The sequence below is a fragment of the Lissotriton helveticus genome, chromosome 5_1 (genome assembly GCF_964261635.1).
Source record: "Lissotriton helveticus chromosome 5_1, aLisHel1.1, whole genome shotgun sequence".
NCBI lineage: Eukaryota > Metazoa > Chordata > Amphibia > Caudata > Salamandridae > Lissotriton > Lissotriton helveticus.
The window spans coordinates 1,623,013,907-1,623,041,870 of record NC_136065.1 but is presented as its reverse complement, the minus strand read 5'-3'; the positions used below and the strand labels follow the sequence as shown (position 1 = coordinate 1,623,041,870).

General features: G+C 44.0%; 6 non-coding genes across 6 annotated transcripts; all 6 read left to right on the top strand.

The window, feature by feature from the left end:
- Window positions 1–2,532: 2,532 nt before the first annotated feature.
- Window positions 2,533–2,605, top strand: TRNAR-UCG (transfer RNA arginine (anticodon UCG)). Its single transcript has one exon. It is a non-coding gene; the product is annotated as a tRNA-Arg (tRNA).
- A 1,522-nt stretch (window positions 2,606–4,127) lies between these two features.
- Window positions 4,128–4,200, top strand: TRNAR-UCG (transfer RNA arginine (anticodon UCG)). Its single transcript has one exon. It is a non-coding gene; the product is annotated as a tRNA-Arg (tRNA).
- Window positions 4,201–5,723: 1,523 nt separating this feature from the next.
- TRNAQ-UUG (transfer RNA glutamine (anticodon UUG)) lies at window positions 5,724–5,796 on the top strand. The gene has a single exon. It is a non-coding gene; the product is annotated as a tRNA-Gln (tRNA).
- Window positions 5,797–17,827: 12,031 nt separating this feature from the next.
- On the top strand, window positions 17,828–17,900 carry TRNAR-CCU (transfer RNA arginine (anticodon CCU)). Its single transcript has one exon. It is a non-coding gene; the product is annotated as a tRNA-Arg (tRNA).
- Window positions 17,901–20,132: 2,232 nt separating this feature from the next.
- Window positions 20,133–20,205, top strand: TRNAR-UCG (transfer RNA arginine (anticodon UCG)). The gene has a single exon. It is a non-coding gene; the product is annotated as a tRNA-Arg (tRNA).
- Window positions 20,206–21,723: 1,518 nt separating this feature from the next.
- TRNAR-UCG (transfer RNA arginine (anticodon UCG)) lies at window positions 21,724–21,796 on the top strand. The gene has a single exon. It is a non-coding gene; the product is annotated as a tRNA-Arg (tRNA).
- The last annotated feature ends 6,168 nt before the right edge of the window (window positions 21,797–27,964 follow it).

Below are 27,964 nucleotides of genomic sequence, written 5' to 3'. Positions count from 1 at the left end.
AGACCGATAGCCAACAAGTACCGTAAGGGAAAGTTGAAAAGAATTTTGAAGAGAGAGTTCAAGAGGGCGTGAAACCGTCGAGAGGTAAATGGGTGGGGTCCGTGCAGTCCGCCCGGAGGATTCAACACGGCGGGAAGGTCGGTGGCCCGGGAGTTCCGGATCCCCTCCGCGGGACCGGGGCCCGGGCCCTACCCGGCCCCCGCAGGGCGCATTTCCTCCGCGGCGGTGCGCTGCGACCGGCTCCGGTCGGCTGGGAAGGCTTCGGGGTGGCAGGTGGCCCTCCGCTCCGGCGGAGGGTGTTACAGCCCCCCTGGCAGCAGCTTTGCCGTGTACGCGGGTCCTGCAAGCCGGCCGGGGGTCGGAGGCACCCGGGACGGAGGGTCCATCAGGGCCCGGGGAGGCCTGAAGCCCCGGAGCCCTGCAGCCCCAGAGACCTGCAGCTCTGTCTCCCCCGGAACCCTGCAGCCCCGGAGCCCTGCAGCTCCGGGGCAGGCAGATTGGTGTCATTTTGGTCCCGGCCATCTGGTCGTCCCTCTCGCCTCGGCCATCTGGTCGCACTGGAAGTCCCGATGAGGTGCCATTTGCCTCCCGGATCCCAGCGAGGGCTCCAGGAGGTCGGGTACTTTCGCACCTTGGGTCTCCTCTATCACCTCGCGTGCACAGATTGCAAGAAAGGGGGGTCATTTCCCTCCGGATTACTAGGGGCAGGGTACGCCCGGACACCCCTCCAGGGCTGGTGGTTCTCTGCCATGGGGACCAGATAGGCTGTGCCTGGGCAACACCTCCATAGGCCACCCGGGGCTTCCTTCCTCCAGGCCAACTGCATGTCAAATTGCCCAGGACGGGGCTCCATGGCACTTGGGCAGTCGTCCCCCGGGCGTCCGGGGCTCCATCCCGGACGACGGCATGGAAAAGTGCCCGGGACGGGCTCCATAGGTCCCGGGCAGTCCTCCCCCGGGCGTCCGGGGCACCCATCTCCAGGAGGCCAACAGCATGGCAAAGTACCCGGGAGGGGCTCCATGGGTCCCGGGCAGTCCTCCCCCGGGAGTCCGGGGCTTCCATCTCCAGGCCAACGGCAGGTCAAAGTGCCCAGGACGGGCTCCACGGGTCCCTGGCAGTCCTCCCCCCGGGCGTCCGGGGCTCCCTTCCCCAGGCCAACGGCATGTCAAAGTGTCCAGGATGGGCTCCGCCTGGGGCTCCCTTCCCCGGGCCAACGGCATGCCAGAGTGCCCAGGACGGGCTCCACGAGTCTTGGGCGTCCGGGGCTCCCTTCCCCAGGACAACGGCTTGTCAGAGTGCCCATGACGGGCTCCATGGGTCCCGGGTATCTGGGACTCCCTTCCCCGGGCCAACGGCATGTCGGAGTTCCCAGGACGGGCTCCACGGGTCCCGGGCGTCCGGGGCTCCCTTCCCCGGTCCAACGGCTTGTCAGAGTGCCCAGGACGGGCTCCACGGTTCCCGGGCGTCCGGGGTTCCCTTCCCCGGGTCAGCGGCATGTCAGAGTGCCCAGGACGAGTTCCACGGGTCCCGGGCAGTCCTCCCCCGGGCGTCCGGGGCTCCCTTCCCCGGGCCAACGGCAGGTCAGAGTGCCCAGGACGGGCTCCACGGGTCCCGGGCAGTCCTCCCCCCGGGCATCCGGGGCTCCCTTCCCCGGGCCGACGGCAGGTCAGAGTGCCCAGGACGGGCTCCACGGGTCCCGGGTAGTCCTCCCCCCGGGCGTCCGGTGCTCCCTTCTCCAGGCCGATGGCAGGTCAGAGTGACCAGGACGGGCTCCGCGGGTCCCGGGCAGTCCTCTCCCAGGCGTACGTGGTTGTCCGACAGATTCGGGCAGATGTGCTTTTACGAACCGGATCGGAATCGGCCCAAATAATAATAATAATAATCCACATTTGTAAAGCGCACAATCACCCGTAAGGGTCTCTAGGCGCTAGGGGCCGTCGGTAAGATTAAGCAAGCTATTGCCCAGAGTCACATGGTGCTGGGCTAATCTGCCGCCGGGGATCGAACCGTGATCCCCAGATTCCGTAGTCAGCCGCCCTAGCCGCGGCGCCAGCTATTGCCCAGAGTCACATGGTGCTGGGCTAATCTGCGGCCAGTGCCGGGGATCGAACCCTGATCTCCAGATTCTGGAGTCAGCCGCCCTAGCCGCGGCGCCAGCTATTTCCCAGAGTCACGTGGTGCTGGGCTAATCTGCCGCCGGTGCCGGGGATCGAACCGTGATCTCCAGATTCCGGAGTCAGCCTCCCTAGCCGCAGCGCCAGCTATTTCCCAGAGTCACGTGGTGCTGGGCTAATCTGCCGCTGGTGCCGGGGATCGAACCGTGATCTCCAGATTCCGGAGTCAGCCTCCCTAGCCGCAGCACCAGCTATTTCCCAGAGTCACGTGGTGCTGGGCTAATCTGCCGCCGGTGCCGGGGATCGAACCGTGATCCTCAGATGGGGATATCCCAAAAATCTGGCATGGATACGGCTCGCCAGGACAGGTTTGGACACCCCTGACCTACAGTATAAAAATAAATGCAGCAGGACACATGACCGCGTGGCCTAATGGATAAGGCGTCTGACTTCGGATCAGAAGATTGAGGGTTCGAGTCCCTTCGCGGTCGGTTTTTGCCAATTGTCACACAATTCAGGTTTCCATTCAGAATGGAAGCAGGCTCTTCCAATACTCCTATAGACATCATGTTCTCATTCCTAATTAATAATAAAGTGGAGTACATACTGCACAGTCATTTAGATTGCATCTTCAGTCTAAAATCTAGTGCATTTAAGTGGCATTAAAAAGTGCTTCTATGTACACACACTGAATATGTACTAGGTTTGCAGAATTTTGACTTCACAGAATGGGTTTTTAGCTTAAGTGTGTGTAGATGAACTGCAAGGTGTGTAAGTATGTGTTCATGGAGTGCTTCAAGTGTAAAATCTGTATGATTTGTGCAGTTAAAGTGCTAATTTTGCCTACGAGAAAGAAAAATACTACAGAAGAATTATAAAGGATTGGAACATGGGCTGCCTTTGCTGATGACACAGTTTGCTAATTTGTAAAGCACTGGTCTATTAAGTTGCAGAGTGTGGTTGAACTTGGTTAGTAGACTTGGTGCCTGTTTCTGTGTCCTGCTGAAGACAAGGACGGCTTGATACCACTGTCAAAGCCAGTTTATTGAGAAAAGCATCCATGGAAGAAGAAGTGTTGATTCGAAAATGGTTCTCCTCAAATTTCTCTCCACTTGCTAGAAATACAGAGTATCCATTATAGCACAGAACAGAGTGTTAAAGTCGGGGATGGAAGAGGATGAAAATGGGAAGTTTACTTATGGAGAGAACTGAGAAATATCCTGTATGCAGACACCAGTGTTGGACGATTGAATACATTTAAATAATGCCTCTAGATTGCTGGTAAGTATCTGTTCCTCAGTGGCCTAATGGATAAGGCACTGGCCTCCTAAGCCAGGGATTGTGAGTTCGAGTCCCATCTGAGGTGCAAACCAATGTCCACTCTTACTTTTCCAGAAAAATAAATATATTTATTACATGCTTCCTCTCAGAAGCTTATGAGGTATTAGGAACGTTGAAATGGTACCATTTTACTTCTGTACTCGTCAGAGTCATGTTGATGTTCTAAAACTACAAAGTCGATTTTTGAAACACCTATCTTTGTCAGATGCATTTTTGACCCGGCAGAAGATATTCCTTTGGAAAAAATGATTTGAATTGGATTGGTGTAACTGTTGTTTCTAGAGGTGGTGAAAAGCTTTCAGCTACTTGAATAGGGCAAGTCAGGATTCATGAAATGTATACAACCTTTGAGTGTGTGTAAATTGGAATATCCAGGAAGGAGCAGTTTGTACTACTTTCAAAACAGTTTCTCTCCACTTCTGGAAACATCCAGAGCTATATAAAGCATAAACTGAGCTTTAATCTCATGAAGAAAGAGGTTTAAATGCAAAAAAGAAAACAATAGCTTATCGTACTGGTGACATTCTCATTATATAAATTCCAAAAAAGTGATTTAATTGAAAGGAGCTGAAAAAAACCCACAATGGTTTGTAAACCTAAATAACTATAAATCATATATTTTCCAACCTTGCATACCACCTACAGTATAAAAATAAATGCAGCAGGACACATGACTGCGTTGCCTAATGGATAAGGCGTCTGACTTCGGATCAGAAGATTGAGGGTTCGAGTCCCTTCGTGGTCGGTTTTTGCCAATTGTCACACAATTCAGGTTTCCATTCAGAATGGAAGCAGGCTCTTCCAATACCCTTATAGACATCATGTTCTCATTCCTAATTAATAATAAAGTGGAGTACATACTGCACAGTCATTTAGATTGCATCTTCAGTCTAAAATCTAGTGCATTTAAGTGGCATTAAAAAGTGCTTCTATGTACACGCACTGAATATGTACTAGGTTTGCAGAATTTTGACTTCACAGAATGGGTTTTTAGCTTAAGTGTGTGTAGATGAACTGCAAGGTGTGTAAGTATGTGTTCATGGAGTGCTTCAAGTGTAAAATCTGTATGATTTGTGCAGTTAAAGTGCTAATTATGCCTACGAGAAAGAAAAGTACTACAGAAGAATTATAAAGGATTGGCACATTGGCTGCCTTTGCTGATGACACAGTTTGCTAATTTGTAAAGCACTGGTCTATTAAGTTGCAGAGTGTGGTTGAACTTGGTTAGTAGACTTGGTGCCTGTTTCTGTGTCCTGCTGAAGACAAGGCCGGCTTGATACCACTGTCAAAGCCCAGTTTATTGAGAAAAGCATCCATGGAAGAAGAAGTGTTGATTCGAAAATGGTTCTCCTCCAATTTCTCTCCACTTGCTAGAAATACAGAGTCTCCATTTTAGCACAGAACAGAGTGTTAAAGTCGGGGATGGAAGAGGATGAAAATGGGAAGTTTACTTATGGAGAGAACTGAGAAATATCCTGTATGCAGACACCAGTGTTGGACGATTGAATACATTTAAATAATGCCTCTAGATTGCTTGCATTTATCTGTACCTCAGTGGCCTAATGGATAAGTCACTGGCCTCTTAAGCTAGGGATTGTGAGTTCGAGTCCCATCTGAGGTGCAAACCAATGTCCACTCTTACTTTTCCAGAAAAAATAAATATATTTATTATATGCTTCCTCTCAGAAGCTTATGAGGTATTAGGAACTTTGAAATGGTACCATTTTACTTCTGTACTCTTCAGAGTCATGTTGATGTTCTGAAACTACAAAGTAGATTTTTAAACACCTATCTTTGTCAGATGCATTTTTGACCCGGCAGAAGATATTCCTTTGGAAAAAATGATTTGAATTGGATTGGTGTAACTGTTGTTTCTAGAGGTGGTGAAAGGCTTTCAGCTACTTGAATAGGGCAAGTCAGGATTCATGAAATGTATACAACCTTTGAGTGTGTGTAAATTGGAATATCCAGGAAGGAGCAGTTTGCACTACTTTCAAAACAGTTTCTCTCCACTTCTGGAAACATCCAGAGCTGTATAAAGCATAAACTGAGCTTTAATCTCATGAAGAAAGAGGTTTAAATGCAAAAATGAAAACAATCGCTTATCGTACTGGTGACATTCTCATTATATAAATTCCAAAAAAGTGATTTAATTGAAAGGAGCTGAAAAAAACCCACAATGGTTTGTAAACCTAAATAACTATAAATAATATATTTTAAAACCTTGCATACCACGTACAGTATAAAAATAAATGCAGCAGGACAAATGACCGCGTGGCCTAATGGATAAGGTGTCTGACTTTGGATCAGAAGATTGAGGGTTTGAGTCCCTTCGTGGTCAGATTTTGCCAATGGTCACACAATTCAGGTTTCCATTCAGAATGGAAGCAGGCTCTTCCAATGCTCTTATAGCCATCATGTTCTCATTCCTAATTAATAAAAAAGTGGAGTACATACTGCACAGTCATTTAGATTGCATCTTCAGTCTAAAATCTAGTGCATTTAAGTGGCATTAAAAAGTGCTTCTATGTACACGCACTGAATATGTACTAGGTTTGCAGAATTTTGACTTCACAGAATGGGTTTTTAGCTCAAGAGTGTGTAGATGAACTGCAAGGTGTGTGGTAAATAAATAAATAATACCCTATTTTTGAATGAATAAATGAATAACAGATAGCTCAATAAATAAGAGTCAAGATTCGAGGTAGTAGGAGTTTGCAGGTTTATTACAGCAAATACAGGGAATAGGATGGCAAGGCCCAGCAGCGCTGCTGGTGTCAGGATCGGGACAAGGGAAGTAAAAAACTTTTAATAACAGTGCATGAGCATATATACATAACGCAAACACATAGCATTACATTGCAATAGGCGTAGCAGTGGGTGGAGCAATAGGCGTGATGCGGAGCAGTCGCGAAAGATAAGGGTGAAAAGAGGTGTAACAGGGCGTATACATAGACATGTGATGCAAACGTAACAGAATATGTCATGAATGGGGCGGAAACCATGGAGGGGGCTACCTGAGGAGCCGGGACCTCTAACCTGATGGTGCGCGCAAACTAGCAATGACGTGTTACTAGGAGAAGCTGGGGGCTATGAACTCTGTGTTAGGAGCAGAGACTGAAGTCTGGGGAGTCAGGGCGACATGTACCTAAACAATATCTAGTATCTGATGTTTAGAGAACATGTTGATATAAACTAGAAGTCAGGAGGGGAAAGGCTAACTTGATTCTAAGACTGGACCATGCATTATTCTACATGTAGTGCGTGATGAAGAATATTAAATGACCATTAAATGCAGTATTTCTCTAACGTGGAGACGTGAAGGCTAGACAATGACGGAAACTATTGATGCGATTCAGTAGCTTTAGGAATGCAGAGAAGGAGGACTGAACTGATAACTGGAATCATAACATATTCTTGGCAGACTCAGAGGCAGAGCCAGGGTGAGCCGGGCACTGCAAGGCAGGAAGTAAGTGAAGGGTCGAGGATACAGGTGGGGGCTGTATCGCTCCTCAGCGAGGCTTCAGGAGACAGGAGCTGAATCTGGAGTCCAGGCCCTATTGAGGCCTAGAAACGGGGACTTTATAATGGAATAACGTGCACACTGAGAAACGTGGCAACGTAGCTTTACATAGGCCTGATATTCGTAGTATTCACGAGAACTGGAAACTGGCATACTAGAGGTGGACACAACTGTAATTGCGTCATTAATCGAACATAGGGAATGCATATGCATATTTAATCATGCACACATAACATATGATGGATGACACGTAGGGACACAGAACATGGCAAAATTTACTTTTCCACATTCCCTCCTTGTCACTACGTTTCCATCAGGAAACATCAATATTCATGATACCATCTATCATTTCATACAGTATCATTTGCTCGTCTCGAATTATCCTGGAACGGGATTTAGAACGGGGCTTGGGACTAGGAATACAAGAGGTAGCACAGATGCCGCAAATCGCAGGGCCACATTGTATACAGAGGCAGCAGCTGAATATGATCGCTACTGCAATACCTAGAAAGGACAAGACTTTCCATCCCCAGGCAGAAATTATATTCCAGAACCAACCGGACCATGTCCAGGTGCCTGGATCTTGGTGTAACAGATGGGCAATTTTATGGAGTCTGGTTATAGCTGAATAAACAGACGGCGCGTTATTTGGAATGAAAATGCAGCAACTAGATCCGATGACTCTACAGGCCCCGCCCCTATCGGCCAGTATGACGTCAAGGACGAGACGATTCTGTAAAACGACAAATCTCATAGCAGATTGCTCTTCAGTTAAGTTACCTAGAGCAGAGGCAGTCTCATTTACTACAGCTTCGAGGGTTCTGGTTAACCTACGGATTAGCTTACTATTCTGGATAGGTCCTATAAAGAAAAAGAAACCTCTATTGAAATCTGTATACTGTTCTAGGGCAGTTTCAGTATAATCGACAATTGGGGACTCGACCTCCCTTTTATGTCTAATGTGTACTAGATGTGTGTTTCTATGATAATCAGGTGGGGCTAGGAAAACTGGTGGCAGTAGGAAGGCAATGTAACAGGTTCCCTCCCAATCGAGGGGCAGACGAACATATGCAGTTTGACCACAAATAAAATAAGAATGACGTGAAGCTTTGAAAATGGATTTCCCACTGTCACTATACTTGACAATAGTAGTACAATCGCTGTGTCCTACATGTACGGAGCCATTATTTCGGACACATAATTCGCCTTTAACTGGTAGTACTGAAATAGCAGGTAAGTCTGGAGTAGTATCAGACTGAACATTCAGGACCATGAAATTCGAAGAATAGTTACCTAAATTATACACTTCATTTTCTAGATCTAACCCGGTTCTGAGGGGGAGACCTTGCTTGTCTGGGAAACATGTACTGTTAAGAAAAGACATATCTGTTGAGGATGACGTTAACGTGGACCATGCTCCACACGAACCATTATGTGAAAATGGATAAGGAAAAAGTGGCAGAACTCCCTTCGGTGTCTGGAAAGGGGGGAGTCGACCACATACCCAACAATTGGTGGCATTGCTGGTCTGGTGTGAATAATGTAACATGCGGATGAAAGAGTTATTACGCATAGCGAGGCGGTAAGAGAGTTCATGAGTAGGTAGATCACTAAACGTGTGCTCTACTGTAGCATTAACAGACTTATTTACATGAAGAACTGGGAAATACAAGAAAAATGCATAACTGGTGCAGGAAATCATAATGCTGAGAAATAATATGAAACATAGAAAAATGATACATCGAATTGAGTTTTGACTAACTCTCTCACTATGGGGGTCTATTTTATACATGTCAGAAACAGTCTAACCGTTTCACCTAGGGGAGGACTTAGACAATCAAACTGGCTGACTTATTTTACTAGACCGGAGTTTCAACTTATACTCCTGTTGCGGAGTTTTCTCTAACAGGGGAGGGTTTGTAGCAATGTCTTTTGCGGGACAGTCCTTGAGAACAATATTTTGGCAATCCTTCAAATCCTGGGAAATGTTCTTTGAGACGGGTTTCAGTCCATAAAACTTTTTTATATGTGAAAGGTGCACCCAGCCTTTGCGACCCTCCAACTTCACGGCTGTACGGGTGGCGAGGAGGACCTGTCGGGGCTCCTTCCAGCGGGGCTCTAGCGGACTTGAGCGGTCGAAATTCCGGACAAGAACCATGGATCCTGGAACGATTTTATGCGGTGCCACCTCGGTATTGTCTGGAAATGCGGCGGCAACCTGTGAACGACAAGAGTTGAGGGCAGACATCAAGGAAGCTAGGTAATCTGTCAGCATATTACTTGAAACATCGGTAATACTTCGGGGTCTGGGTGTACCCCACATGTTAGGGGGGCGGCCGAAAACGACCTCATACGGGGACAGACCTGATCTGGAATGTGCGACCATGCGCATATAAAATAAAGCGACTGGCAGAGCTACTAGCCAGTCCACACCTTTCTCTTTACATACTTTTGCAATACGGATTTTCAGAGTCTGGTTATGTCTCTCTACGAGACCGGCTGCTTCAGGATGGCGTACACAATGAAACTTCCACTGGTACCCTAACAAAAGGGAAACATGCTTCATCAACTCAGATGAGAATGGCTGGCCGTTGTCAGAATATACGACTCTAGGGAGTCCATAACGGGGAAAGAACTCACGAACCAACTGCTTGGCAGTGGTCGCGGCGGTGTAATCTGGGACTGGATATGCTTCTGTCCACCTGGACAAAGCGCATACAACTACAAGGACATACTTGAAACCTCGACATCGCTCCATCTGAATATAATCCATCTGGAGGACTTCAAAAGGGTGGTCAGGGGGCTGGAATCCACCTTGTTCCACCGGGACACTTTTACCTGGATTAAACTGACAACATATCATACAGGTACGGACTTTCTGCTTGGCTGCAGCTCGTAAATGCTTGTTGAACCAGATGTTCTGGATACTGTCTAACATAGCTTTTTCTCCTAAATGTGCTGGACTATGTGCGGTATTAATAATTACTTGAACCATAGAGTCGGGGAGAAACCATGTGGCTCTACCCTTCGTTAACCATCCTTGATCTGTCTGGACCCCTCCTTGTTCGGACCATTTCTTGATTTCTTCAGGAGTAGCATGTAACTGTATGTCTATGACATCTTGTGTGGGGTCTTTAACTGTCATACATGTAATCGGATCTGGAGTGTGTGTCATGTTAACTGGAATGTCTAGAGTCTGTGCTGTAAGCTTGGCTGTGCGGTCTGCTAAATCGTTACCTTGAGAAATAATGTCAGTAACTTTCGTATGTGCTTTGCACTTCATGATAGCGATAGATGTCGGTAAATGTATGGCATCTAACAGAGCTTGAATAAGGAGACCATGCTGAATCTTGGTTCCATGAGAAGTCATGAAACCTCTCTCTTGCCAGAGCACTCCGAAGTCGTGTACAACTCCAAATGCGTAGCGTGAATCTGTGTAAACATTAACTTTCAAGTTCTTGGCGTGTATACAGGCTTGGGTCAGAGCGACTAGCTCTGCTGCTTGAGCGGACAGGGTGTCAATACGGTGTGTTTCAATAACTTTGATGTCAGTAGTCACTGCATACGCGGCGACTAGTTCTCCTGTACTTGTTCTCATACATGAACCATCCACATAAAGTGTCAGGTCGGGGTCTGGTAACGGAATATCTGTCAGATCTTGTCTTGGCTTTGTCGTAATGTTAACTACTTCCACGCAGTCATGTGTGGCAGAATTCGAAGTAACTGATGGTAACAATGTAGCAGGGTTCAGGATGTTGCAGCGTCTGATTTCTATGTGTGGCTGGAACAGTGTCAATTCATAACCTGTTAAACGTGCAATTGTCAAGTGCTGAGTTTGTGTTCGGTTTAAAAGAACTTCCACGGAATGTGGAACTTGTACTGTCAAGGAATGTCCTAATACTATGGAATCACTTTGTCTGATAGCTAGGGCTGTGGCTGCAACTGATTTGAGGCACGCAGGCAGAGCCTGGGCTACAGGATCTAATGTGCTCGAAAAATAAGCACAGGGCTTGTATTGTCCTGCTTGATCTTGTGTGAGAACAGATAATGCTGTACCTTCGCGTTCAGTGACGAAAAGTGTAAAAGGCTTACTGTAGTTCGGTGTCGCTAGAACTGGAGCTTGGCATAGGGCTTTCTTTAACTCATTGAAACAGAGTGTATGTTCAGATGTCCAAGGGAGGACAGTCGATACGGCTGCCTCCTGTGTCGTTAACTGTATTAGTGGCTTGGCTAGAAATGCATACTGAGGAATCCATTGTCTGCAGTAAGAAGTAAGGCCGATAAAAGCACGTACCTCCTTCTGGGTCTTGGGCTGAGGAAGACTCGCTATTAACTGGATACGGTCTGGTGTCAACTGCCTACCCCTCTTGGACAGTAAGTGTCCTAAGTAGACCACTTGCTGGACACAGAATTGAAGCTTAGAAGGGGACACCTTGTGCCCCATCTCGGCTAGGAAATACAAGACTGTAAGGGATGCTCGCTCGCAAGCACGTTCAGAACGGGCTGTGATCAGGAGATCATCGACATACTGGAGCAGGGCAGTGTCAGTTGGCATGTGAATGTCGTCTAGTTGTCTTTTAAGTGCTTGACTGTAAATGCTAGGGCTTTCTGTGAAACCTTGAGGAGCTCGTGTGAACATATAGCTTCTTCCATTTAAACAAAATCCGAAAAGGAACTGGCTGTCTGGATGAATAGGGACACTGAAAAACGCGTTCTTGAGGTCGATTACAGTAAAGAACGTGGCTTCGGAATCAATGGCTGTCAATAGGGAAGAGATATCTGGAACCACTGGGTACTGAGGAATAATACATTTATTAAGTTCTCGTAGGTCAATCACTAATCGATATACTGGGGGTGTATTTGGATCAGTACGTTTCATGACTGGAATGATCGGGGAATTGCATACGTTGGAGTCAGTTTCTACAACCACTCCTTGAGCCATGAGCTCGTCAATAATTTTGGATAAGGCTGCTACAGCCTCAGGTGGCAATCTGTACTGTCTGATTCGTGGTAACACTACACCTGGCTTGAGAGTCACACGATAGGGTGTGATTTGCATATAACCAACATCAGTTGGACCTTGCGCCCATAGATGCTGCGGAACATTAGACAATCTGGGATCAAAATCCCGTAATACATAGTGACCCTTAAAGTCACGTAGGAACAATCGTATTCCCTCTGGGGAACAGCATATAACTGCACCTAACTCTTTCAGTGTTTTAATGCCTAATAGATTTTCTGGACATGACTTAGTAAGTAACAGATCAGTAGTGTGGGACAATGGACCTACTTCTAGAGTAACTGGCTTTGTTATTTCATTTACAATGGGTTTTCCTGAAAATCCAAGGGAAACATTTCTTGAGCCTGAGAGCGGAGCCCCTGGAACTTCGGCGTGACTAATTGTGGTCCTACTTGCCCCTGTATCAATCAAAAACTTTCTGTCTTTCCCTAATACTTGACTGTGAACATAGGGACCTTCTTGATCTACAGGTATCTCGATGAGAGGCAAGCCTACCTCCCTCTCTAGGCTGTTTCATGAATACTGCTGGTACTCTGGATACTCAGACTGTGCATACTGGTACATCTGCTGTGTAACGTGCTGTGTTGCAGCAATAGGCTGCGGTGCGGTAACTGTCTGTGGTGCATTCTGTGGCTGAGGAATCTGTGAAACTTGTTCTTGTCTAGGCGGACGTGGTCTTTCTTTAGTCTTACCAGTAGCTATGTTGTGTTTCAGAACTGCACACTCGTTTATAAAATGACCTGGCTGTTTACAATAATTGCAGTTCCCTTTAACGGGAGTTGCAGGATGACTGGCTTGATTCGGACCCCTCTTCTGACTGTCTTGAGGAACAGATTGTGCAACTAGTACTTTCATTTTCGTGTCTTTCATACGTTTTCTCTCGTGTTCTTGTTCTTCCCTGATCCTATTCTGGTGGTATTGGAGCATCTGCAGCATCTGGGACGGGGTATTAGCTTGCCAGGTACTTTCGACTTTCAAAAGTCGATTTTTAATTTGTGGACTTGAATTCTCGACTAATTTAGTAACAAAAAGGTGAGGGTATGACTCACTACTTGTCTTGAGGCCACTGTTGATGCTAAAACATTTCTCAAATCTGGAATAAAAATCACTAATATCTTCGTCTTGTTTCTGTTTACAGGCTGAGATTGCATCCCAGTCTTCTTTTCTAGTTGTCAATAACCTGGGTAAAACTTGTATTAATAATTCCGGTAATTCCTTACATTTCGCTCCAAGACCGGTACCTGGTACTCGTGCCTTGTCTTCAGCTTCTAGAACTGCCCAATCGATCTTTTTCTCTCCCACCTCCCAATCTTTTTCCTTGAGCTTTTCATACACCCCTGCGGGCAACAGAACTTTCAACATTTTAATTATGTCTGGATACGTGTATTCTCCCATACGGAGCATGTCTTTTAATTCCCGGTGGAATCCTGCTGGATCTTTATCATGACAGGGGATTAATTTCTTCATCTCTAGGAGTTCCATCTTTGTAATCGGAGTGTAAACAAACACTCGTTCTAGTTCGCCACCCGTTCCTCTAACTGGGTGGACTTCTCGTAACGGATTCTGTCTCTCTATGTAAAATGGTTTACTTTCTGGGGGTGAGACATGAACAAAATGCGGGTTCAGAAACGTTCTATATTTGTGACGCTGTTCTAGAATGACACTAAGTAAATCGGTACCTAAACCTTTCCATCTATACTGGAGTAGCTCGTTCAGGACATCGTGTAACGGGTCTGGATCAGAATGTTGACCCTCATACAATGTAATGAGGTGCTGAATCATATACATACCCGCCAGTCGTTGTTCGGCTGGGGCCATTTTCAGAAACATTTGTGCCACTATTTCGTCTGGAAAAGTGGTAGAATCAGTAATCCATCGGACTGCTGATCGGGCTAGTTCTTGTTCATGCATGGTACTCAACTCACTGTAACCGATTCGTGATTTCAGAATGTGATCGGTAGCTTGAAACACTTGTTCTAGAGAACCTTGTTCTGGTGCTGGATGATGAAAAATAGACTTGTGTTCTAGGCGTAAATGGCGATCTGGGAATCTAGATTTTCCTACATACGCTATTCTGTCGGGATTCTCGTCCTCAACCTCTTCCGGATCAGAGTTACTTTCTTTCTCGCTTACTTGCGCTGCTTTACGTTGTTCGTGTATTCTTATTATTTCTTTACGAATTTTCTTGTACATACTCTCCATAGCACCGACGGTCTTGTGCTTACCCTCGGCTATATTATCACTCCACCTTGTCAGGGTTTTCATTTCAGCCGGATCTTTAGACGGGTAATCTTGTTCTCTTATTAGACAATTGATCAGAAACTTTAATATCATGAGCTGGGTCTCAGCTTTCCTTTGAGACATGGCCTCGCCAATGCTTTCTGGATCATCCCCTGTACGGATGAAACAATATATTCTGTCTAGATCTTCTTTCATATTCGGTAGGGTGACTAGATACTCGGCCACCTTTCTTACGCGGAATGAATATAAAACCATATTATCCTCGCCTGGGACTGGATCATAGCCGCATTCGGCAAGGGATTTTCATATTTCTGCTACAGTCTGATGTCTGGGCGTACGCTGTGACGCTTGTATATGTAATTCGGCTGTCGTTAAACGCTTGTGTGGCGGCGGGGTTTGAGGAGTACCTCCCCCTGCGGCCCCTAAACTAGAATCGTCGACTGATGCTCTTCGTCCTGGCAGAGTGGGAAATGGAAATGTAGGCTGGACTTGTATGGCGGGCTGGACCGGGGGTACCGTAACATGTACTCCGGTGTCTGGAGGAGCGGGAAGTACCTGATTTACAGGGACTGGCGGAGCGCGAACAGGATTTGCATATTCTGGGACTGTGTCGTCCAAATAGGACGAAATAAAAATATCAGCTGCGGTCTGTTTGTGACGTAGCTTGGTCGGAACTAATGGTGGCGGGAAATTACTGGATGCCTCTGGGGTCGCTTTTGGCAAGCCCTCGGCAAGGAGAGGATACATACCCTAATAAGGGCATGCCTCTGTCTGTCTGACTGTTCGACTTTGACTTGTTCACCTATCTCGATTAGTTCTTTTTCTTGTGCTCGTTCCAAGGATTCTCTACTTAATTCTGACTTTCTGATTTCTTTTTCAGTTCTTTTATGAGCTTCTTTGCGCCATAACTCGATGGCATCTTTCTGTGACTGTCTGGCTTTCTTTTTCCATAATGCCTCTTCTACTCGCATGATGCACTCGGCATCCCATGTACCCGATACGGGCCATCTATACTTTTCTTCTAACTGTTTGGTATACTCTACCCATAAATCTAGATATAGTATGGCACTTATGCCATGTTTCTGATACATAAAATGACCTGGACTGTCCCTAGGCGGAACGGGAACTGCTGCTTCCAGCAGACCCTTTCTAGTTTTTAACTGACGTAACTTAGAAAACAAGGGCATGACTGGACTGTAATCTAGACACAATACAATACACAATGAACACAATACTTATTCCCCATTCATACCACGACATTAAAATACATGAAGAACATTTAAAAATAACAGTTCGAACAGAATACTACCTGGAATACGGAACACAGAATACATGAATTTCCTCGAGAACAGAACTGACTGGAACAGAAACTAGGTGCACTGCTGAAACAGTACGAAACTTACCGGTCTCATAAAGAGACACGTCAGGACCCGCATCCACCGAAGTGGACACTTCGTTTGTGGGTCTGTGTACCACCAACCCACGGACCAGAGTCAATTAAATTGACCCTGTCTAGATACCACCCCAGTAACGGTACTCACCGGGCAGCAAGAACGGAAGGCCTCAGACTGGACTGGACTGCTACGACGACGGACGACGAACTTCGGACTTCAGTTACGGGTGGACCTCCGGATACCTCGGACCTTGGACTCTCGGCTTGGGCTCTGGTCGGGACTCGCCGCGTTCCTCCACCGTCTCGTCTGGATGCTGGACCGCCTCCTCCGTCTCCTCCGTGGGCCTGAGGGATACTTGAAGCAGAAATATCTGCCGGTGCGCAGAAGAGTTCCGTCACGACTGCAGAGGGTCAGGGGGTCGGCGTGGCTTCACCGACGCGTGGGGAAAGGGCAGGTCCCTATTCGGGCGCCATTATGTGGTAAATAAATAAATAATACCCTATTTTTGAATGAATAAATGAATAACAGATAGCTCAATAAATAAGAGTCAAGATTCGAGGTAGTAGGAGTTTGCAGGTTTATTACAGCAAATACAGGGAATAGGATGGCAAGGCCCAGCAGCGCTGCTGGTGTCAGGATCGGGACAAGGGAAGTAAAAAACTTTTAATAACAGTGCATGAGCATATATACATAACGCAAACACATAGCATTACATTGCAATAGGCGTAGCAGTGGGTGGAGCAATAGGCGTGATGCGGAGCAGTCGCGAAAGATAAGGGTGAAAAGAGGTGTAACAGGGCGTATACATAGACATGTGATGCAAACGTAACAGAATATGTCATGAATGGGGCGGAAACCATGGAGGGGGCTACCTGAGGAGCCGGGACCTCTAACCTGATGGTGCGCGCAAACTAGCAATGACGTGTTACTAGGAGAAGCTGGGGGCTATGAACTCTGTGTTAGGAGCAGAGACTGAAGTCTGGGGAGTCAGGGCGACATGTACCTAAACAGTATCTAGTATCTGATGTTTAGAGAACATGTTGATATAAACTAGAAGTCAGGAGGGGAAAGGCTAACTTGATTCTAAGACTGGACCATGCATTATTCTACATGTAGTGCGTGATAAAGAATATTAAATGACCATTAAATGCAGTATTTCTCTAACGTGGAGACGTGAAGGCTAGACAATGACGGAAACTATTGATGCGATTCAGTAGCTTTAGGAATGCAGAGAAGGAGGACTGAACTGATAACTGGAATCATAACATATTCTTGGCAGACTCAGAGGCAGAGCCAGGGTGAGCCGGGCACTGCGAGGCAGGAAGTAAGTGAAGGGTCGAGGATACAGGTGGGGGCTGTATCGCTCCTCAGCGAGGCTTCAGGAGACAGGAGCTGAATCTGGAGTCCAGGCCCTATTGAGGCCTAGAAACGGGGACTTTATAATGGAATAACGTGCACACTGAGAAACGTGGCAACGTAGCTTTACATAGGCCTGATATTCGTAGTATTCACGAGAACTGGAAACTGGCATACTAGAGGTGGACACAACTGTAATTGCGTCATTAATCGAACATAGGGAATGCATATGCATATTTAATCATGCACACATAACATATGATGGATGACACGTAGGGACACAGAACATGGCAAAATTTACTTTTCCACAGGTGCGTAAGTATGTGTTCATGGAGTGCTTCAAGTGTAAAATCTGTATGATTTGTGCAGTTAAAGTGCTAATTTTGCCTACAAGAAAGAAAAGTACTACAGAAGAATTATAAAGGATTGGCACATTGGCTGTCTTTGCTGATGACACAGTTGGCTAATTTGTAAAGCACTGGTCTATTAAGTTGCAGAGTGTGGTTGAACTTGGTTAGTAGACTTGGTGCCTGTTTCTGTGTTCTGCTGAAGACAAGGACGGCTTGATACCACTGTCAAAGCCCAGTTTATTAAGAAAAGCATCCATGGAAGAAGAAGTGTTGATTCGAAAATGGTTCTCCTCCAATTTCTCTCCACTTGCTAGAAATACAGAGTCTCCATTATAGCACAGAACAGAGTGTTAAAGTCGGGGATGGAAGAGGATGAAAATGGGAAGTTTACTTATGGAGAGTACTGAGAAATATCCTGTGTGCAGACACCAGTGTTGGACGGTTGAATACATTTAAATAATGTCTCTAGATTAATGGCATTTATCTGTGCCTCAGTGGCCTAATGGATAAGGCACTGGCCTCCTAAGCCAGGGATTGTGGGTTCGAGTCCCATCTGAGGTGCAAACCAATGTCCACTCTTACTTTTCCAGAAAAATAAATACATGCTTCCTCTCAGATGTTTATGAGGTATTAGGAACTTTGAAATGGTACCATTTTACTTCTGTACTCGTCAGAGTCATGTTGATGTTCTGAACCTACAAAGTCGATTTTTGAAACACCTGTCTTTGTCAGATGCATTTTTGACCCGGCAGAAGATATTCCTTTGGAAAAAATTATTTGAATTGGATTGGTGTAACTGTTGTTTCTAGAGGTGGTGAAAGGCTTTCAGCTACTTGAATAGGGCAAGTCAGGATTCATGAAACGTATACAACCTTTGAGTGTGTGTAAATTGGAATATCCAGGAAGGAGCAGTTTGTACTACTTTCAAAACAGTTTCTCTCCACTTCGGGAAACATCCAGAGCTATAAAAAGCATACACTGAGCTTTAATCTCATGAAGAAAGAGGTTTAAATGCAAAAAAGAAAACAATAGCTTATCGTACTGGTGACATTCTCATTATATAAATTCCAAAAAAGTGATTTAATTGAAAGGAGCTGAAAAAACCCCACAATGGTTTGTAAACCTAAATAACTATAAATAATATATTTTCCATCCTTGCATACCACCTACAGTATAAAAATAAAGGCAGCAGGACACATGACCGCGTAGCCTAATGGATAAGGCGTCTGACTTCCGATCAGAAGATTGAGGGTTAGAGTCCCTTCGTGGTCGGTTTTTGACAATGGTCACACAATTCAGGTTTCCATTCAGAATGGAAGCAGGCTCTTCCAATACTCTTACAGCCATCATGTTCTCATTCCTAATTAATAATAAAGTGGAGTACATACTGCACAGTCATTTACATTGCATCTTCAGTCTAAAATCTAGTGCATTTAAGTGGCATTAAAAAGTGCTTCTATGTACACGCACTGAATATGAACTAGGTTTGCAGAATTTTGACTTCACAGAATGGGTTTTTAGCTTAAGTGTGTGTAGATGAACTGCAAGGTGTGTAAATATGTGTTCATGAAGTGCTTCAAGTGAAAAATCTGTATGATTTGTGCAGTTTAAGTGCTAATTTTGCCTATGAGAAAGAAAAGTACTACAGAAGAATTATAAAGGATTGGTACATTGGCTGCCTTTGCTGATGACACAGATGGCTAATTCGTAAAGCACTGGTCTATTAAGTTGCAGAGTGTGGTTGAACTTGGTTAGTAGACTTGGTGCCTGTTTCTGTGTCCTGCAGAAGACAAGGACGGCTTGATACCACTGTCAAAGCCCAGTTTATTAAGAAAAGCATCCATGGAAGAAGAAGTGTTGATTCGAAAATGGTTCTCCTCCAATTTCTCTCCACTTGCTACAAATGCAGAGTATCCATTATAGCACAGAATAGAGTGTTAAAGTCGGGGATGGAAGAGGATGAAAATGGGAAGTTTACTTATGGAGAGAACTGAGAAATATCCTGTGTGCAGACACCAGTGTTGGACGATTGAATATATTTAAATAATGCCTCTAGATTGCTGGTAATTATCTGTGCCTCAGTGCCCTAATGGATAAGGCACTGGCCTCCTAAGCCAAGGATTGTGGGTTCGAGTCCCATCTGAGGTGCAAACCAATCTCCACTCTTACTTTTCCAGAAAAATAAATATATTTATTACATGCTTCCTCTCAGAAGCTTATGAGGTATTAGGAACTTTGAAATGGTACCATTTTACTTCTATGGTCTTCAGAGTCATGTTGATGTTCTGAAACTACAAAGTCGATTTTTAAACACTTATCTTTGTCAGATGCATTTTTGACCCGGCAGAAGATATTCCTTTGGAAAAGATTATTTGAATTGGATTGGTGTAACTGTTGTTTCTAGAGGTGGTGAAAGGCTTTCAGCTACTTGAATTGGGCAAGTCAGGATTCATGAAATGTATACAACCTTTGAGTGTGTGTAAATTGGAATATCCAGGAAGGAGCAGTTTGTACTACTTTCAAAACAGTTTCTCTCCACTTCTGGAAACATCCAGAGCTATGTAAAGCATTTACTGAGCTTTAATCTCATGAAGAAAGTTGTTTAAATGCAAAAAAGAAAACAATAGCTTATCGTACTGGTGACATTCTGATTATATAGATTCCAAAAAAGTGCTTTAATTGAAAGGAGCTGAAAAAAAAGACAATGGGATGTAAACCTAAATAACTATAAATAATATATTTTCCATCCTTGCATACCACCTACAGTATAAATATAAACATAGCAGGACACATGACCGCGTGGCCTAATGGATAAGGCGTCTGACTTCGGATCAGAAGATTGAGGGTTCGAGTCCCTTTGTGGTCGGTTTTTGACAATGGTCACACACTTCAGGTTTCCATTCAGAATGGAAACAGGCTCTTCCAATACTCTTATAGCCATCAGGTTCTCATTCCTAATTAATAATAAAGTGGAGTACATACTGCACAGTCATTTAGATTGCATCTTCAGTCTAAAATCTAGTGCAATTTAGTGGCATTAAAAAGTGCTTCTATGTACATGCACTGAATATGTACTAGGTTTGCAGAATTTTGACAGAATGGGTTTTTAGCTTAAGTGTGTGTAGATGATCTGCAAGGTGTGTAAGTATGTGTTCATGGAGTGCTTCAAGTGTAAAATCTGTATGATTTGTGCAGTTAAAGTGCTAATTTTGCCTATGAGTAAGAAAAGTACTACAGAAGAATTATAAAGGATTGGCACATTGGCTGCCTTTGCTGATGACACAGATGGCTAATTTGTAAAGCACTGGTCTATTAAGTTGCAGAGTGTGGTTGAACTTGGTTAGTAGACTTGGTGCCTGTTTCTGTGTCCTGCTGAAGACAAGGACGGCTTGATACCACTGTCAAAGCCCTGTTTAATGAGAAAAGCATCCATGGAAGAAGAAGTGTTGATTCGAAAACGGTTCTCCTCCAATTTCTCTCCACTTGCTACAAATGCAGAGTATCCATTATAGCACAGAACAGAGTGTTAAAGTCGGGGATGGAAGAGGATGAAAATGGGAAGTTTACTTATGGAGAGAACTGAGAAATGTCCTGTGTGCAGACACCAGTGTTGGACGATTGAATACATTTAAATAATGCCTCTAGATTGCTGGCATTTATCTGTGCCTCAGTGGCCTAATGGATAAGGCACCGGCCTCCTAAGCCAGGGATTGTGGGTTTGAGTCCCCTCTGAGGTACAAACCAATGTCCACTCTTACTTTTCCAGAAAAATAAATATATTTATTACATGCTTCCTCTCAGATGTTTATGAGGTATTAGGAACTTTGAAATGGTACCATTTTACTTCTGTACTCTTCAGAGTCATGTTGATGTTCTGAAACTACAAAGTCGATTTTTGAAACACCTGTCTTTGTCAGATGCATTTTTGACCCGGCAGAAGATATTCCTTTGGAAAAAATTATTTGAATTGGATTGGTGTAACTGTTGTTTCTAGAGGTGGTGAAAGGCTTTCAGCTACTTGAATAGGGCAAGTCAGGATTCATGAAACGTATACAACCTTTGAGTGTGTGTAAATTGGAATATCCAGGAAGGAGCAGTTTGTACTACTTTCAAAACAGTTTCTCTCCACTTCGGGAAACATCCAGAGCTATAAAAAGCATACACTGAGCTTTAATCTCATGAAGAAAGAGGTTTAAATGCAAAAAAGAAAACAATAGCTTATCGTACTGGTGACATTCTCATTATATAAATTCCAAAAAAGTGATTTAATTGAAAGGAGCTGAAAAAAACCCACAATGGTTTGTAAACCTAAATAACTATAAATAATATATTTTCCATCCTTGCATACCACCTACAGTATAAAAATAAACGCAGCAGAACACATGACCGCGTGGCCTAATGGATAAGGCGTCTGACTTCGGATCAGAAGATTGAGGGTTCGAGTCCCTTCGTGGTCGGTTTTTGACAATGGTCACACAATTCAGGTTTCCATTCAGAATGGAAGCAGGCTCTTCCAATACTCTTACAGCCATCATGTTCTCATTCCTAATTAATAATAAAGTGGAGTACATACTGCACAGTCATTTACATTGCATCTTCAGTCTAAAATCTAGTGCATTTAAGTGGCATTAAAAAGTGCTTCTATGTACACGCACTGAATATGAACTAGGTTTGCAGAATTTTGACTTCATAGAATGGGTTTTTAGCTTAAGTGTGTGTAGATGAACTGCAAGGTGTGTAAGTATGTGTTCATGGAGTGCTTCAAGTGTAAAATCTGTATGATTTGTGCAGTTAAAGTGCTAATTTTGCCTATGAGAAAGAAAAGTACTACAGAAGAATTATAAAGGATTGGTACATTGGCTGCCTTTGATGATGACACAGATGGCTAATTCGTAAAGCACTGGTCTATTAAGTTGCAGAGTGTGGTTGAACTTGGTTAGTAGACTTGGTGCCTGTTCTGTGTCCTGCAGAAGACAAGGATGGCTTGATACCACTGTCAAAGCCCAGTTTATTAAGAAAAGCATCCATGGAAGAAGAAGTGTTGATTCGAAAATGGTTCTCCTCCAATTTCTCTCCACTTGCTACAAATGCAGAGTATCCATTATAGCACAGAACAGAGTGTTAAAGTCGGGGATGGAAGAGGATGAAAATGGGAAGTTTACTTATGGAGAGAAATGAGAAATGTCCTGTGTGCAGACACCAGTGTTGGACGAATGAATACATTTAAATAATGCCTATAGATTGCTGGTTTTTGTCTGTGCCTCAGTGGCCTAATGGATAAGGCACTGGCCTCCTAAGCCAGGGATTTTGGGTTCGAGTCCCATCTGAAGTGCAAACCAATGTCCACTCTTACTTTTTCAGAAAAATAAATATATTTATTACATGCTTCCTCTCAGAAGCTTATGAGGTATTAGGAACTTTGAAATGGTACCATTTTACTTCTGTACTCGTCAGAGTCATGTTGATGTTCTGAAACTACAAAGTAGATTTTTGAAACACCTGTCTTTGTCAGATGCATTTTTGACCCGGCAGAAGATATTCCTTTGGAAAAAATGATTTGAATTGGATTGGTGTAACTGTTGTCCCTAGAGGTGGTGAAAGGCTTTCAGTTACTTAAATAGGGCAAGTCAGGTTTCATGAAACGTATACAGCCTTTGAGTGTGTGTAAATTGGAATATCCAGGAAGGAGCAGTTTGTACTACTTTCAAAACAGTTTCTCTCCACTTCTGGAAACATCCAGAGCTATATAAACCATAAACTGAGCTTTAATCTCATGAAAAAAGAGGTTTAAATGCAAAAATGAGTTTTAGCTTAAGTGTGTGTAGATGAACTGCAAGGTGTGTAAGTATGTGTTCATGTAGTGCTTCAAGTGTAAAATCTGTATGATTTGTGCAGTTAAAGTGCTCATTTTGCCTACGAGAAAGAAAAGTACTAAGAAGAATTATAAAGGATTGGCACATTGGCTGCCTTTGCTGATGACACAGTTGGATAAATTGTAAAGCACTGGTCTATTAAGTTGCAGAGTGTGGTTGAACTTGGTTAGTAGACTTGGTGCCTGTTTTTGTGTCCTGCTGAAGACAAGGAAGGCTTGATACCACTGTCAAAGCCCAGTTTATTGAGAAAAGCCTCCATGGAATAAGAAGTGTTGATTCAAAAATGGTTCTCCTCCAATTTCTCTCCACTTGCTAGAAATACTGAGTATCCATTATAGCACAGAACAGAGTGTTAAAGTCGGGGATGGAAGAGGATGAAAATGGGAAGTTTACTTATGGAGAGAACTGAGAAATGTCCTGTGTGCAGACACCAGTGTTGGACGATTGAATACATTTAAATAATGCCTCTAGATTGCTGGCATTTATCTGTGCCTCAGTGGCCTAATGGATAAGGCACTGGCCTCCTAAGCCACGGATTGTGGGTTTGAGTCCCATCTGAGGTGCAAACCAATGTTCACTCTTACTTTTCCAGAAAAATAAATATATTTATTACATGCTTCCTCTCAGAAGCTTATGAGGTATTAGGAACTTTGAAATGGTACCATTTTACTTCTGTACTCTTCAGAGTCATGTTGATGTTCTGAAACTACAAAGTAGATTTTTAAACACCTATCTTTGTCAGATGCATTTTTGACCCGGCAGAAGATATTCCTTTGGAAAAAATGATTTGAATTGGATTGGTGTAACTGTTGTTTCTAGAGTTGGTGAAAGGCTTTCAGGCACTTGAATAGGGCAAGTCAGGATTCATGAAACGTATACAACCTTTGAGTGTGTGTAAATTGGAATATCCAGGAAGGAGCAGTTTGTACTACTTTCAAAACAGTTTCTCTCCACTTCTGGAAACATCCAGAGCTATATAAAGCATACTCTGAGCTTTAATCTCATGAAGAAAGAGGTTTAAATGCAAAAAAGAAAACAATAGCTTATCGTACTGGTGACATTCTCATTATATAAATTCCAAAAAAGTGATTTAATTGAAAGGAGCTGAAAAAAACCCACAATGGTTTGTAAACCTAAATAACTAGAAATAATATATTTTCCAACCTTGCATACCACCTACAGTATAAAAATAGTCACAGTCATTTAGATTGCATCTTCAGTCTAAAATCTAGTGCATTTAAGTGGCATTAAAAAGTGCTTCTATGTACACGCACTCAATATGAACTAGGTTTGCAGAATTTTGACTTCACAGAATGGGTTTTTAGCTTAAGTGTGTGTAGATGAACTGCAAGGTGTGTAAGTATGTGTTCATGGAGTGCTTCAAGTGTAAAATCTGTATGATTTGTGCAGTTAAAGTGCTAATTTTGCCTATGAGAAAGAAAAGTACTACAGAAGAATTATAAAGGATTGGCACATTGGCTGCCTTTGCTGATGACACAGTTGGCTAATTTGTAAAGCACTGGTCTATTAAGTTGCGGACCTATCTGCCGCTTTTGATACGGTCTCTCACTCTATCCTCCTAGACCGTCTAAAGCTGGTCGGCATAGGTGGCTCCGCCCTTACCTGGATTGAATCCTTCCTCACTGGAAGAAGTCAGAGGGTGATGCTCAGGCCTTTCAAATCAGAGGATAAGCCTCTGCTGTGTGGCGTGCCGCAGGGTTCTGCCCTCAGCCCTCTGTTTTTCAACGTCTACCTTGCTCCCCTGGCCGCCGTGGTAGAATCCTGTGGAGTCAGGGTGGTCTCTTATGCTGACGATACTCAGCTTATATTCTCCTTCAATGACCACTCGGACTCCACATTTGCCAACTTCCGCCAATGTCTCGACGGCATTCGTGTCTGGATGACTAACAATCATCTAAGACTCAACGCGGACAAGACAGAGGTGCTGTTTTTTAACCAGAAAAACCCCATCCCCTCCTCACGGTGGTGACCCACTGCACTTGACCCCGCTCCCTCCCCGGTCCACGCAGCCCGCAACCTAGGCTATCAGTTTGACGACTCTCTCTCATGTAAATCCCAAGTCAACAAGGTCACCTCTGCCTGCTTCATGAAGCTACGAATGATCAGGAAGATACTCCCCTACCTCCCATTGGACGCCCGCCGAACAGTTACCCAGGCCCTCATTACGTCCCATCTGGACTATGCTAACAGCTTATACACTAGCGCTCCTCAGTATCTGATCGATCGACTCCAGATCGTTCAGAACGCGGCGGCCAGACTGATCGGAAACATCCCCTACCGCCAGTCAGTCACCGCCTACCGCAAGGAGCTCCACTGGCTCCCCATTGCCAGCCGCATTCAGTTTAAGATCCTCACCCTTGCTTTCTGAGCTATCAACGACCTTGGGCCCAACTACTTGAAAAAGCGAGTGTCCATATCTCATTCCATTAGATCCTTGAGATCTAACAACCTACGCCTTCTGGTCTCCCCTCGCTTCCGACGCGCCAGAATGGGCGGCAAGGGGTTCAGCGTTATCGCTGCCAAACTGTGGAACCGTCTCCCTATTGATCTCAGGTGCTGTCCTTCTGAACCCATTTTCCGTGCCAGGCTAAATACCTGGCTGTTTTCCGGACTCTGATTTCCTTCTTGGCTCCCTTTCTTTTCATCTGCCCATGAGGCTCTGGTTCTAGCGCCGGGACACCCCTCAGGGGGTAGCTGTGCGCTCTATAAACTACAAAAATAAATAATAAAAAAATAAATAAAAAATTCAGGTTTCCATTCAGAATGGAAGCAGGCTATTCCAATACTCTTATACCCATCATGTTCTCATTCCTAATTAATAATAAAGTGGAGTACATACTGCACAGTCATTTAGATTGCATCTTCAGTCTAAAATCTAGTGCATTTAAGTGGCATTAAAAAGTGCTTCTATGTACACGCACTCAATATGAACTAGGTTTGCAGAATTTTGACTTCACAGAATGGGTTTTTAGCTTAAGTGTGTGTAGATGAACTGCAAGGTGTGTAAGTATGTGTTCATGGAGTGCTCCAAGTGTAAAATCTGTATGATTTGTGCAGTTAAAGTGCTAATTTTGCCTATGAGAAAGAAAAGTACTACAGAAGAATTATAAAGGATTGGCACATTGGCTGCCTTTGCTGATGACACAGTTGGCTAATTTGTAAAGCACTGGTCTATTAAGTTGCAGAGTGTGGTTGAACTTGGTTGTAGACTTGGTGCCTGTTTCTGTGTCCTGCTGAAGACAAGGACGGCTTGATACCACAGTCAAAGCCCAGTTTATTAAGAAAAGCATCCATGGAAGAAGAAGTGTTGATTCGAAAATGGTTCTCCTCCAATTTCTCTCCACTTGCTAGAAATACAGAGTCTCCATTATAGCACAGAACAGAGTGTTAAAGTCGGGGATGAAAGAGGATGAAAATGGGAAGTTTACTTATGGAGAGAACTGAGAAATATCCTGTGTGCAGACACCAGTGTTGGACGATTGAATACATTTAAATAATGCCTCTAGATTGCTGTCATTTATCTGTGCCTCAGTTGCCTAATGGATAAGGCACTGGCCTCCTAACCCAGGGATTTTGGGTACGAGTCCCATCTGAGGTGCAAACCAATGTCCACCCCTCCTTTTCCAGAAAAATAAATATATTTATTACATGCTTCCTCTCAGAAGCTTATGAGGTATTAGGAACTTTGAAATGGTACCGTTTTACTTCTATAGTCTTCAGAGTCATGTTGATTTTCTGAAACTACAAAGTCGATTTTTAAACACGTATCTTTGTCAGATGCATTTTTGACCCGGCAGAAGATATTCCTTTGGAAAAAATTATTTGAATTGGATTGGTGTAACTGTTGTTCCTAGAGGTGGTGAAAGGCTTTCAGCTACTTAAATAGGGCAAGTCAGGTTTCATGAAACGTATACAGCCTTTGAGTGTGTGTAAATTGGAATATCAAGGAAGGAGCAGTTTGTACTACTTTCAAAACAGTTTCTCTCCACTTCTGGAAACATCCAGAGCTATATAAACCATAAACTGAGCTTTAATCTCATGAAGAAAGAGGTTTAAATGCAAAAATGAAAACAATAGCTTATCTTACTGGTGACATTCTCATTATATAAATTCCAAAAAAGTGATTTAATTGAAAGGAGCTGAAAAAAACCCACAATGGTTTGTAAACCTAAATAACTATAAATAATATATTTTCCAACCTTGCATACCACCTACAGTATAAAAATAAATGCAGCAAGACACATGACCGCGTCGACTAATGGATAAGGCATCTGACTTTGGATCAGAATATAGAGGGTTCGAGTCCCTTCGTGGTCGGTTTTTGCCAATTGTCACACAATTCAGGTTTCCATTCAGAATGGAAGCAGGCTCTTCCAATACTCTTATAGCCATCATGTTCTCATTCCTAATTAATAAAAAAGTGGAGTACATACTGCACAGTCATTTAGATTGCATCTTCAGTCTAAAATCTAGTGCATTTAATTGGCATTAAAAAGTGCTTCTATGTACACGCACTGAATATGTACTAGGTTTGCAGAATTTTGACTTGACAGAATGGGTTTTTAGCTTAAGTGTGTGTAGATGAACTGCAAGGTGTGTAAGTATGTGTTCATGGAGTGCTTCAAGTGTAAAATCTGTATGATTTGTGCAGTTAAAGTGCTAATTTTGCCTACGAGAAAGAAAAGTACTACAGAAGAATTATAAAGGATTGGCACATTGGCTGCCTTTGCT